The following is a 13,518-nucleotide window of genomic DNA, read 5'->3' as shown; positions in this document are numbered from 1 at the left end:
TCTGTTCCACAAAATAATCTCTAAAACAAAAAATCATTAAAAATTTAAATTTGTGAAAATGAGCTGTAAAGATCTAGTCACATATCCCAATTCATGGCACCCGTGAATAAACTGAAAGAGGTTTTTTTTTATATGGCTCGTGGTTAACAAAAACCTCCTTGGGTTTTGCAAAATTACTTTCCATCTGTTGTAAAATGGCACCACACTAAAATGACTAAAACAATAAAATAAATAAAAAATTTTGCTTTGTTTTAATGTAGGCTCCAAATATCACTGCATTTCTCCCACATAGTAGCACTTGTGCATAAACTAAAGGAGGTTTTTGTTATTTGGTATGTGATGGACAAAAACTCTTTCACTTTTGAAAAATTCCTCACCATTATTTCAGAAACTGATCAAGTAGTAAACTTGTCGTTGTGTGCAGCAACTGACTTCAAAACATGCATAACTAAGAATCACTCATTCATTTCGATCATATCTTTTGATCCAGAAACCGGTTACGGGAGTGTGATATACCGTTGGAAATATTTTTCCAAGCTTCTTACGATGGAAATACTTAGGATATGATTTGCACTGAAGATCATGTGCAAAACATCTCTGAAAACCAGACATAGTAAGAGCCCATTTTGATCGCTAGTGACAGGCTACGAAGACTGGAACTAACTGGTGGTTTGTGTGTGACTTGGAAAATTGATTTGTGCAGGCCTAATAACATCGTTCCCATCCTCAAATTTTGGGTTTGGTCAATGCAAGTTTGACCTATGGCCAATTCACTTTGTTACAACTCCTGATCTGATCCGATGGACATCAAAGCATATTGGCAATGTGTGGAAGGAAACCCATATTTCCCTTTTTGTCCAGAAGTATGGAACCATCAAAAACTTAAAGGTGAGTTACAAGAACCCATGGAGGTTACTAGATTTACTAGAAACCATCATTAGTAGCATAAATTGTTAATTAAGGCTCATATCATGCTAAAACATTGAAATAAATGTATAATATAAACAAGTTACCTCATAGGTCTCTTTTATTGACTTTTTGTGGAAAATGCATGAGAGGATGACATCACTTGGTGAAAAATGTGTGTTATATGTGGCAAAAATGGATGAAGACGTGTAATAAAACCATGTCAATTTTGGGCCATGACTTGGTCATGGTTAAAAGTGCTATAAATTAGTTTTTTTGGTCCATTCAAAATATGAATGGGTTTTTTTGTTCATTCAAAATAAAGAGAATGGAAATCAACATTTTAAGCTTAAAATACTATAATAATTATTTTGGATTCATGGAAGTGCTTGTATTAGATATTCATATTATACAATTAGGTTGCATTTAGGGTATTCAAGGGTGGTGAATCCTTTTTGTATAAAAAACAATATTTCATTAATCAAAAATAAATTTGACAAAATTTGTTTGATCAAATATTAATAATAGTAAATCAATAATAGTAAAAAAACACAAACCTTCTTCCTTTACTTGTTAGAGGAAAACATATTATATTTTTTGATATTTTATTTGAAATTTTATATGGAAATGGATTTTTATAAAAATGATAAATATCACTTCTTAATCTATAAAGTTGTACATATATCATTCTCCTTAAAATTTATATAATAATAATAATAATAATATCCATTTTTAATGGTCACAGCCAAGCCAGACACCAAATTGGTGTATGAGACCCCTTGTTTAGTTTACAAAGCATCCAGACTCCACCCCCCTCTAGTTTTGAACATATGACCTCTTAAGAGGAAACACATACTGTTAACCATTAGGCCCACTCAAGTTGTATATATAATCTCTAAAAAAAACACAAATTCTTAACTATTAAACTACTCAAATTATACACATAATTATTAAATTATAATAATGCAAATTTTGACTCACAAAAATAATTTTATAAATCTAACTTATATAATTTACATGATAATACGAAAATTAACTCAACTTTGTTGTTCCACTAATCATTACAAAATGAACAACGTATAGCTTGCATCAAAATTATAAATCCACTGCTCATTTATCATCAATAAAAACCCATTTACAATCATAAGGGGGTAAATAAATAAACATGCAACGGGAATACAAAGCATTTCCCAAATGTCCATGTCCATTCTATTCCCGTCAACAATGAACTAAGTTTTATGTCTCCAATAAAAGGTATGACATAGTAAGATGCCAAAATTTACATGCATCTAAAATGAAATGGAGTTGAATTTACATGCATTTAAAATGAAATGAAGTTGTTTATATGTGAGATATTTTGAATTTTTATAGATTTTTTTATTGGAATTGGTAAGATTCGAAATTTTAATTTGTATTATTTTAATTGTTTTATATATATATAGATTTAATGCACTTTAAATTTTTAAAAAAAATTTGAATTAAAAAAATCATTTATTAAATTTGTAAATTGAATAAATCTTTACCAAATTCTAAACTAATTAAATTAAATTAGAAAAAAAAACCAAAACATTGAAAAAAAACTTCTCATCTATATAACACAAGAATTATAAGTGCATCCATGACACAACTCTTAATCGACACTTTAATGTTTTTGTTCTTCCGTATAATTTCTTCATTTATGCACACTGCAATTTGCAGTGAGAATCTAACTACATGCCATGGTTAATTCATTGCATAAGCCACGAGGCTCGCATGCAAATTCCCTAATAAATGCTCACGCTTTAACCATTCTCAACTGTCTCACGCGACCTCCATCACGACAAAGCAGCTTCTCTTAACCCGAACACCCGAGCCTAGGTTTAAACATATCCGTAGGGCGTGGTTAAACTCAACTCAAATAAAATCCCAAACCCATTTCTGTTCCAAAATCTCGTCTGTCTATATGTCTATATCCAGAGCAAGGCAAAGAAAATAGGGCTGAAGTTGAAATGAGTGCTCTGTATTTGCAGCTCTTTCTTGCCACTCATATTGAATGACTGATCTATATTTGCAGCTCCGTTTTGCCAGTCAAATTGAGTAAGTGATCTAAAGTGATATATATTTGCAGCTCCCTCTTGTAATTGTGTTTCTGGGATGTCACTTCTAATACTGATTTTGTCTAGCATATGCGTTTTTTTATTCACAGTGAGTTCCGATAGATGTATTTCACATGGACTTTGTTCTGCATGCAGCCAAGAAGGCGTTTTTGCTGTAGACGAGACAAGTGTTAGTGGGTAGGAAGATTACCCCCTTTCATTTGGAAACTTTGTTTGGCATGCGTTATTGTTTTACTAAAGCTGTACCATATTTCATTGACATTTAGCTCGCTGATCTCTCTATAAGAGAGTTATTTCTTAATGTGGAATTTATGTACTTTATAAGTATCAGTGTGTTGATTAGTTATTAATGTTCTCTGTAATGAATGCTGTTTGTAACTTGGTTTTGTAACTGTTATGTAGTTACAATCTGTCAGCTGTAGTGTTTTTGTCTATGTATACATGTGCAAATTTTATATGAGAAAAGTTCTTTATGTTTCGAAATAATGGCTGTGGAAGCAACTATTCCATTGTGGCTTGTATTTGTCTAGGTGGGTGTGGCTTCACCACTCCCTTAACATCTTCTGGGAGTCTACTTTCTGGACCAAGAATCCATTTTTGCCCTAGAGCCCAATACTCCCTCCACTGTGACTTCTATTAAACTCCTTAGATATGCGCTTTTCTTCCTCTACATGTTGCGTAGAGGAAATGCAATTGGGAGGTCCATTTTATTCATATTTGGGGTGACCGTTATGATTGAAATTGGCTACATGGTTGGTCGGCATTTTTCTCTACAATATTCGCTTTGTCTTGATATGTACTCTCTTCATCATCCCCTGTCAAGCTTTTGTTCAAAGGCAAATCTAGAGTGGTGCTTACTGATTTCCTTCTGTTTCTCCTCAACCCCTTTGTCTCATTGTGATACAAACGGAGAGTGAACTATATATGTCTCATTGTGATATTGTAAGAAGAGATGTAAAACTTTTTCAATGTTCCTCTACCATGTGTAAACCTCACATAAAATCTTTTGGTTTTTTGATGTGCCAACGTTCTCAAAAGATATTGCCATTGTCATTACTTTTCTTTTATCAGTTGGAAAGAAAAGTGCTTAATAGCACACCTCCACATTGCAAAATACTAGAGTGTTAGTTGCCCAACACAGTGAATCCTTTTGTTTGCCCTGTTTGTATAAGGAGTATGGAAACAAGTGAAAGCACCAAAGTAAACTACGCTAACCAAACCAAAGCAAAGACTCACCCCTCAGTGTGCCGTAGGACTTGAATGTAGGCCATTCATTTACTAGAGCTTCCCCGAGACTTAAGTCCCATTCCCTTGCCCAACCATATTGTGGCTTGTTATCATTGTTTTATTATATACATTTGCTACATAATTTTTTTCTTCCCATGGAACTCATTCACAAAAAGCTAGACAATCTGAAGCCTAATCGAGCCCTAACTCTGCACTGGTGTCGACATGCGCATATTTTCCATCCTCAATAGACCATCTAGTGTGCACTTATTTTCCAGCCTCGATAGGCCATCGATGTGGTTGCCAACTAAATAAAAAACTTGTTTTAAAGTCTTTCAAAGTATAGATTCCCACAAACCTCCTCTCTTGTCAAATGATTTTACAAGAATACGATGCAACCAACTAAATATTTACTAATCAAGCTTTTCTACTTTAGGCCTTCCTTGTCGATTAATGATTTTACATAAACTTGATGCCATCAACTAATATTTGCTAGTTGAGATTTTCTACCATAGGCCTTCCTTGTTGTCTAATCCTTGGGCACCAACCCCTTGCTGCGCTAGAGATTTGGAAAAGAAGGATTTGTGTTTGAGACTCCAACGTTTTTGGCTTTTGGATACCTTTCACTAGTTGACTAGTGATACCCCGCTGCATTCAATATTCTCGGTTACAGAAATTTGATGCATCTCTTTTTTGTCTATGATAATAGAAGCCTTGGCAGATACGTCTTAGTAGAGCGTAATTGCAATTTGATTCCATGGCCATGTCTTCAAAATTGTAGCAATCTACAACAAATACATTGTACATTCACCATGTTGTGTAGGAAAAAAGTTGGTATTTGTCCTTTCCTATAGATAGGTATATTCACTCTTCATCCTTTACTTGCTTCCTTGCAAACTATAATAGCCTACCAATAGCTTAGTTCCTACTTTTTGAACTTTAAATTGCCTACCTCATAGGCCATGTTGTCTTTTAAACATTTATTTAAAAACAAATCAAATCAAATATTTCGTTGAATGCCTCCCATGTGATATTCCCATTGTTGTTCTAGTTTAATTCAATTGAGTAGAAGAATCCGGAACTTTTTACTTTGTCCTCGTTGTTACTTGGCCTTTCAAAGTTTCTCCTTTTATGAGATGGAGATGATCTTGAAAGTCTTCATTGTAATTTCACAGTGATCTGGATTAAATTCTTTTGGGCAGATACTACAAGAATAATGATCTGGATTTAGTTTTTTAATGCAGATATTACAAGAATAATACGATTCATAAGCCAACCCTCTCTGTCATTATTTTGATTTTTTGAAAAAGATAATAAATTGTCACTATTTAACCTCGAGCGACTTGATGTATTTTTGTTACGGCCAGATCTTAAACCTCTCACATTTAGAGATAGTACTATCATTCTCTAACTGTTTTGAAGTTGAATCCCCAAGTCTCCCCTTGATTTGTCAATTGCATGCTTTCTTATACATCAATATGAGACTGAAGAATAGCTCTAGATATGCTGGATTTTCCTCCCATTTCACTTTCGAGATAAGCTTTGAAGTCCCACCTCGAGAGAATATTTCTAATTATGATTGACAAATTACAAGTCACCTCTCCCTTTTGTTTTTTTCAAGGAAAATAACAAATTCTCTCTGCTGAACTTCTAGCCACTCAATGTATGGCTCAAATCCTAAGCCTCTCACATTTGAAAGATAGAACTATCTTTTTTACGTTTTTAGGTGTTGAATCTCCAAGGCTGCCCTTGAATTGTTAATTGCCTACTTGCTTCTACATTCATATGAGCCTGAAGAATAGATTTAGATATATTGGATTTTCCTCCCATTACACTCTTTTGAGATCAGGTCTGAGAGCATTGCTCAAGAGTGCTTAATTTCCTACTTGCTTCTACATTCACGTGAGCCTGAAGAAGAGGTTTAGATATATTGGATATTCCTTCCATTAAATTTTTGAGGTGAGGTCTGAAAGCATTGCTCAAGAGTGCTTTATATTGGCATCCTTCAACCCTGTTTGTGATATTTTTCTATATCTGGAATTAGATACAAAAGACTGGCTATCCCCTCGATAACTAACTTGTTGGTTCTGAATAGACACCTCCATGACCATGTTTGAGCTTTCACCCCCTCTATGCAAATTTGTTTCCAACCCATTGTGAGATGCATTTGAATTCTTGACCCTTGATTAAATATCAAGCATAGGTTCCCTCAGGCTAATCAAGCCCTCCTTTTGTACATCCAAGGAGGAACTTTGTAGTCCTTAGACATTTTGGGTATTGTGTAACTGAACCTTAGGAAGTGTTAAAAGGGTCTATGATTTTTCCTTTTCCCTATTTTCTTTTTGTATATCTAATGCGGCTCATCCTTTAAACTCAGCCCACCTTCCTTAAGGTGTTTTTCCATGATAATAATTTTTGCCAGACTTGATTAATTCTGCGTGTTCTTTTTATTTTTTTTGAATTTCTTTTTCGCTCAGCTGATAATCTATTTCATATCGTGACCTTTTGAATTAGGCCCACCGAGAATCTGAGCAGGACCCTTCTGCTTATTGACCCTTTGTTTCAATTTCAACCCTAAGAGTGTTGGGTTTTGAATCTTATACAACAAGCATTTTTGGAAGAAGGGGGAAAACCTAATGAATATCGTTAATCCTTGTAGTTGATATTGTTTATATTATATAATGAAGTATGTATATATTTTTGTCTGAATATTGGTCGTGGATATCTTTGTGTTGGTTGATGTTTTAGCAGTCATGCTATATTTAGAACATCTTTTCATGTGAATGGTATAGAACATCTTTCCATGTGGATGACATTAAATATCGCACAAAAACTGAAATTGAAAACGTAAATTGAATCAACGTCAATATAAATAGTTAATATCGTACAAAATCTGAATTGAATTAGCAGCAATATAAATAGTTAATATTACAAGTTTAGCCTTTTATTCCTTGTACATGTTTTTGTAACCAAATTGCATCAAAGTGCCCATGTTGTTTGTTTTTTATTCCTGTGTATGGAATAGTTGAGATCTGGAGAGGTTTTCAACAACATGATTCATTATCACATGTATTGCAGTTATCTAAGCTTTTTCATCATGCACACTTTACATACAAAACACCCTTTCTTAAAAGGCATCTCAAAATATGCTAGATACAGTGATAAAACGATATATAAATACAATTATAGAACGATATCTAGATACAATTATATGTTGAAAATAGTGTAACTAGGTTCGGTCTTCATTATGTCCAATGATGTAACAATGTAATTTTTGCTATTATTATTTGAGCATGGGTTTCATGCGCAAATGTTGATTTTGAAGTTTAAAGACAACCATGAGTTGTTATACTTGTAAAGTTAATAATTGTCAAAGAGTCCTTCCAGATCACTAAATGAAAACCACCGAATTCATGCCCACTGAAATCAAAAGAAATGGTATCTGCTTGGAATGTTGACCTAAGAGAAGGGATCACGTCTCCTTGGAGAAGGGGATACAAGCCTATAAATAGGCCACTATGATCTTACCTTGAAACGCAAGATACAATCTCTCATTCTCGCATCTAGATCAAGGGAAGACGAGACAAAGAATGAGAGCCACAGCGAGAGGAAGTCTGTTCCCTCACCCGAGATTGTCTTCACACGTGCGGAGGTCTGGTTTCTGAGCTAGAGCATCATAGTGAAGGTGTATTGGTTGGGTTTCATGATAGATATAGCCTTAATCTATAAGGCAGATCTAGGCTCTTGAAGATCGAAGTATATGAGGGGCTAGAAGAGCCTCTCTTCCCCTCGCACGTGCTTCCGCTATCCAATGCTCACTGTAACATTTTCGCTGCTCTTGGACAGTATACATTTCGGCATATATTACCCTTCTCTTTGAAAAGGTCCTTGCGCTAACAGCGAGGTTCTCCTATGAAGAATCCAGTTGGTGAATCACTTGAGCCCTGATACATTTTCGGTGCCATGGAGCTAGACCAGTGAGCTATTACGCTTTCTTCATGGTGTTCCTGTGTTTGACGCCATCTCAGGAATGAAATTGGTTATGATACATTTTCGGTGCCATGGAGCTAGACCAGTGAGCTATTACGCTTTCTTCATGGTGTTCCTAGGTTTGACGCCATCTCAAGAATGAAATTGGTTATACTCGTATGCGGTGAATACTTCGGGAAGGCCTTTCAAGGCCATTTTCGATGTGGGGAGTGGATATTGTCGGGAAAATGAACCCCTCAGGTCCACCAATTGTATCACCAGGACGAGTGGCACCATTGTGTTGAGGTAAGCCTGTCCCCTGGCTGCCTAACCTCTTGGGTTCGTAGGCTGCTTGGGGGGCTCTATAGCGGTAAGGAAGGATGGAAGGAGAGCGGTAAGGGGAAAGGAAGGGGGAAGAGTAAAGTCTCCTTACGCAAGCTAATACTAAGGAGCTTGTTGTGAATGAAGCTCAATTCAAGGAGTTGTTTCATGATTGTTTAGTTGGCATGAAAAGCGAAAGGGGTTTAAACTTTAAATGAAGTTGATTTGGTGACTGTCTTCACGTTGGTGCAGCCATCCCATACAGTGCAAAATTGCAGAAAGGGATTCTACGATTGGGTACATTTCGGAAGGTTTGTCATCTTGATGTTGAAGGCTTTCTAGTGTCTTTTGTAAAGGTCTTGGAATTCGTTAATATAGATTCTATAAGAAAGAGTTCAAGGGTTTTTTCTCTCAGATTTTGGAGAGGTTTTTGCCCTGGCATGGTGCCAATATTTTGTGTACTTGTGTATGATTGATTTTCTTGATTTTGATAGCTGGTTGATGATAATGATACATAGTAATAATATCGATCAAATCTGAAGAAAATAATATTTCAAGCAGTTATCTTAGAAAGAGAAATATAACAATAACATTGCCCTTAATTTCTCAACATGGTATCAGAGGCAGGTTCAACAAAGGGCGTAAAGAAGATCAACTCCCTCATGCAGCAATAAGCAAGTATGGGTCAACGCAAAAAGGTAGAAGGAAAAACTCACATTCCTCTTTGAATTTTCGGGTGATTGAAGGAGCAGATATCCGCATAAATGAAGAGATAAATCTAGGGTTCAACTACTACCTTGGATGGGTATAAGGAGCAGAAGAACCCATGTTAATCTACTCTCGACATACCTGTGATTTGAAGGTGACGTTCCCGAATAGATAGAGCAGAGAAGACTGTGGATATAAATACAGTATTGACATGCGTTCTGAGATAGATACCTTCGGCATAGTCATGGCCAGATCTCGATGCATGAATAAGGACGCAGCATTGATCTAAGTTCCGGAGCAAAGATCTCACCTCGACATACTTATGAATTGAAGGCACTGAACTCGGATGGATGAGGCAGAGAAGATCTTGGATAAGGATACTGTTTTGACATAAGGACTGAACTTTATTCATTCTTAGCATAGATCTAATCATGACACTCTCTGCATTATAGTGATAGATTGATCTCACATGACTAGGAGGAGTCATGGCATATAGTTCTCGGTGGTTTCCCTGTAGCATACTAGACACAATGAACAACAGTGGTTAAGGCTACGAGAGGTAGATCTACGTTCCTGGCATAACTATTATGGTCTCAGTTTTAATATCTCGATGATATACCCTCTCGACATACCCTTAAGAGACGCATCATATGATATCTCTGTTGCATACTTGATGATCACTGTATCATTGAATATAATCTCAGTCTTGATGGGCCACAATATCAACAATGACAAGGATAAGTAATCTCAGATTCATGACAAAAACAGTAACCATTATAGTCTCGGCCTAGATGAAAGGTTAGATCACTATTTCGGTGGATCTACTTAATACGCAGTCAATGTATATATGATATAAAGAATTTTGGAACCCTTCTTGTTGTCAATAATATAGGTCACGATGATCCTAAAGATGTTATCTCGGTCATGTTGAAAAGAATTTCAGTAGCCACTGGAGTATAGGCATAACAAGGAACAATGTCAAGGGATTCAAGCAGCATTAAGGACTGCAATGTAGGCATGATAAAAAGGAAATAGTAATGTCAGAGATTGCTACACTCTTGGCATAATAAAAGAGGTTGTAGTAACAATGATGATGACGATCTTGTTCTTGAAAGAACATGATCTCGATTAAGATACAAAGATCACTTCTGTGGCAACCTCAAGGGACAGTCATGGTAGCAACATAATGAATTACAATAATATGAATCTATACTATCGCAAGCCTACATAATGAATTACAGTAATATGAATCTATACTATCTCAAGTCTACATGATGATAGAAACCCTCGGTATACTTGCAGTCTCACTGGTTAACATAGTACTTAAATTGAATATGAAGCAGTCTTGATGTGCTACAAAGAGCAGTGACTAGAGCTATGATCACAACAACTATAGATGCTGATCTCGTAGATCAATGATCTCAATTTCGGTGTAATAAGGAGCAGCCACGTCATAATGAAAAAGGGGCAGTATGAAGGTCTTGGTGTCTCAACATGATCTAATAAGATTGTACAATCATGATGCTACTTCAGTTATGATCTTGTTCTTGTAGATCATGATTTAGATGAAGGCTACAACAATAATGAAGATCTTATTGGAGCTATCATAGTGCAGCAGTGACTTAGCTGGAGGTGCAGCAAGATGATGATTTCAGCAGTGACACGAAGAGGTTTGATGGCTTGAGGCAGAGTGTGTCAAAGATCACGGTCTTGATGGCTTGAGGCAGAGTGTGTCAAGGATCACGATCTTGATGGCTTGGTCTTGATATATGGATTCTAGGTAGAAATAAGATTGCTATGTATAGTAAAATGCTAAGATGAGAACAATTCGATTCTCCGAATCCTTGAAGGATTTTACAAGCAAATATTCTATGTAGAGAATCTAGGTTATGACACCAAGAGAATCTGTAAGGATCCAGTCAACCTCAGTGCAGGTCAAAAAGTTCCTAAATAGGATGAGTGCAGAATCTGAGGTATGTAGTTGTATTTATATTTGATATGATGATAACATATTATGTGGTTGCAGACTAAATCAGGCATGATCAAAAGGAAAGGATCTCCCCCTCCGAAAGAAGCAAAGAGATAGAAGTCAATCTAGATGAAATCAACATAATGTGTCCTCATATGGATTATGAGGTAGTTGTCTACAGTTGAAGAACTCTGATTGAAAGCTCCTGGGAATGAAATATGTGAGGAGATCGTGGGATATGCAACCATGATGAAGGAAATCAACATCCAGAGGGTCAAGAAGACTTGACCAGGAACTCTCCCAGAAAGATGTGAAAGACTGATATAAGTCTGAAAGAATGAAGACCCCTTGGTAAACAGATATCATTGGGAGATGTGTCAAAATGTATATAGGATAATTGATGCCTACAAGAAGATGTCACTGAAAGAAGGCCATCACCTAAAAGGTAATATATATATATATATATATATATATATATATATATATATATATATATATATATATGTATGTGTATATATATATATATATGATTTGGTTTTTGATTTCTAACCTTTGATAAGTCTGGGTATGTATGCAGGGCCATGGAGTTGTGAATGATATCACAACTGTGTACCTCGTGATCTAGAGCAATCACCGCTTAGAGGAGATGAAGCTAGATGGCCATATGAAGAAAGACCCAGATGCAGATCTAAGGAAGATACTTTCCAGGAAAGAATGAATGACATGATCAAGGAAAATGATGGATGGCTGGACCCTACATGTGAAGAAATTGATGACATCGAGGCTATGGATCATCAGGCAACTAGAAGACCCTATAAAGCACTGATGATAGAGTCCCTGTTTAAGAAGGAGCTCTGGAAGGTTCCCATGAGTAAAGGAACTTGAGTAAGTTTTTGAACAAAGAGAAACTCAAAACTAATCCCTAGGTAAAAGGGAGAGTTAGACACGACATTCTTGTCTTCAGTTTGGAAGAAAGAATGGAGGATTGTGTAATCATCTGGCATCCGACACTCTTTGAGGATGTGGTAAGGCATCCAAGACAAGAGTGGGCAAGAGGACCAATATTCTTAAGGGCTGGGAACCCAAGATGAGAATAGTCCTATTAGGGTATACTCGGAGAACACTCGGGTGGGTATGACCCTAAGGGAGACAATGATGATGCATGTCTATCAGTCATTGGTCTCACCAACGTTGTGTGCTCTAATCTAAGTGAGAGATAGAGCTGTTAGTCAAGCCTTGCTAAATAGAAACAATGTTGGTTGAAATGATGCTATAACAGATGGATAATAATCTGACTCTTTGCTTATGAGAACTCTTCTATTGAGAATGTCCATGTACCAGGTATGTATGAATACCTCCCTAGTTAAGAGGGAGTGTTGAAAATAGTGTAACTAGGTTCGGTCTTCATTATGTCAAATGATGTAACAATGTAATTTTCGCTATTATTATTTGATCATGGGTTTCATGCTCAAATGTTTGTTTTGAAGTTTAAAAGACAACCATGAGTTGTTACACTTGTAAAGTCAATAATTGTTAAAGAGTCCTTCCAGATCACTAAATGAAAACCACCAAAATGTACCCATCGAATTCATGCCCACCGAAATCAAAAGAAATGGTATCCGCTTGGAATGTCGGCCTAAGAGAAGGGATCACGTTAGCTTGGAGAAGGGGATACAAGCCTATAAATAGGCCACTATGATCTTACCTTGAAACACAAGATACAATCTCTCATTCTCGCATCTAGATCAAGGGAAGATGAGACAAAGAATGAGAGCCGCAACAAGAGGAAGTCTGTTCCCTCACCTGAGATTGTCTTCACACGTGCGGAGGTCTGGTTTCTGAGCTAGAGCATCATAGCGAAGGTGTATTGGTTGGGTTTCATGATAGATCTAGCCTTAATCTATAAGGCAGATCTAGTCTCTTGAAGATCAAAGTATATGAAGGGCTAGAAGAGCCTCTCTTCCCCTCGCACGTGCTTCCGCAATCCGAAGGTGACTGTAACATTTTCGCTGCTCCTAGACAATATACATTTCAGCATATATTGATGTGAATCAAGCTCAATTCAAGGAGCTGTTTCATGATTGTTTAGCTGGCATGAAAAGCGAAGGTGGAAGGGGTTTAAATGAAGCTGATTTGATGATTGTCTTCACGTTGGTGCAACCATACCATACGGTGAAAAATTGCAGAAAGGGATTCTACGCTTGGCTACATTTCGGAAGGTTTGTCATCTTGATGTTGAAGGCTTTCTAGTGTATATTGTAAAGGTCTTGGAATTCGTCAATACATATTCTATAAGAAAGAGTTCAAGGGTTTTTCCTCTCA

General features: G+C 36.4%; 1 protein-coding gene across 1 annotated transcript in view; it reads left to right on the top strand.

Moving 5' to 3' along the window:
* The first annotated feature begins 3,134 nt into the window (after window positions 1-3,134).
* The window catches only part of LOC149198799 (uncharacterized), a 73,630-nt gene continuing 63,246 nt past the window's right edge, over window positions 3,135-13,518 (top strand). The window contains exon 1 of the mRNA XM_089400367.1: window positions 3,135-3,179. The gene's annotated coding sequence lies outside the window, so the exon portion shown is untranslated. The remainder of the gene's footprint in view (window positions 3,180-13,518) is intronic.

This window comes from Pinus tabuliformis, chromosome 2_1 (assembly GCF_031772625.1).
Source record: "Pinus tabuliformis cultivar Carrire ecotype Pingquan chromosome 2_1, CPIR1, whole genome shotgun sequence".
In the NCBI taxonomy this organism is placed as follows: Eukaryota; Viridiplantae; Streptophyta; class Pinopsida; order Pinales; family Pinaceae; genus Pinus; species Pinus tabuliformis.
Note: the sequence above shows the minus strand (reverse complement) of the source record. Positions and strands in the feature narration are given on the sequence as shown.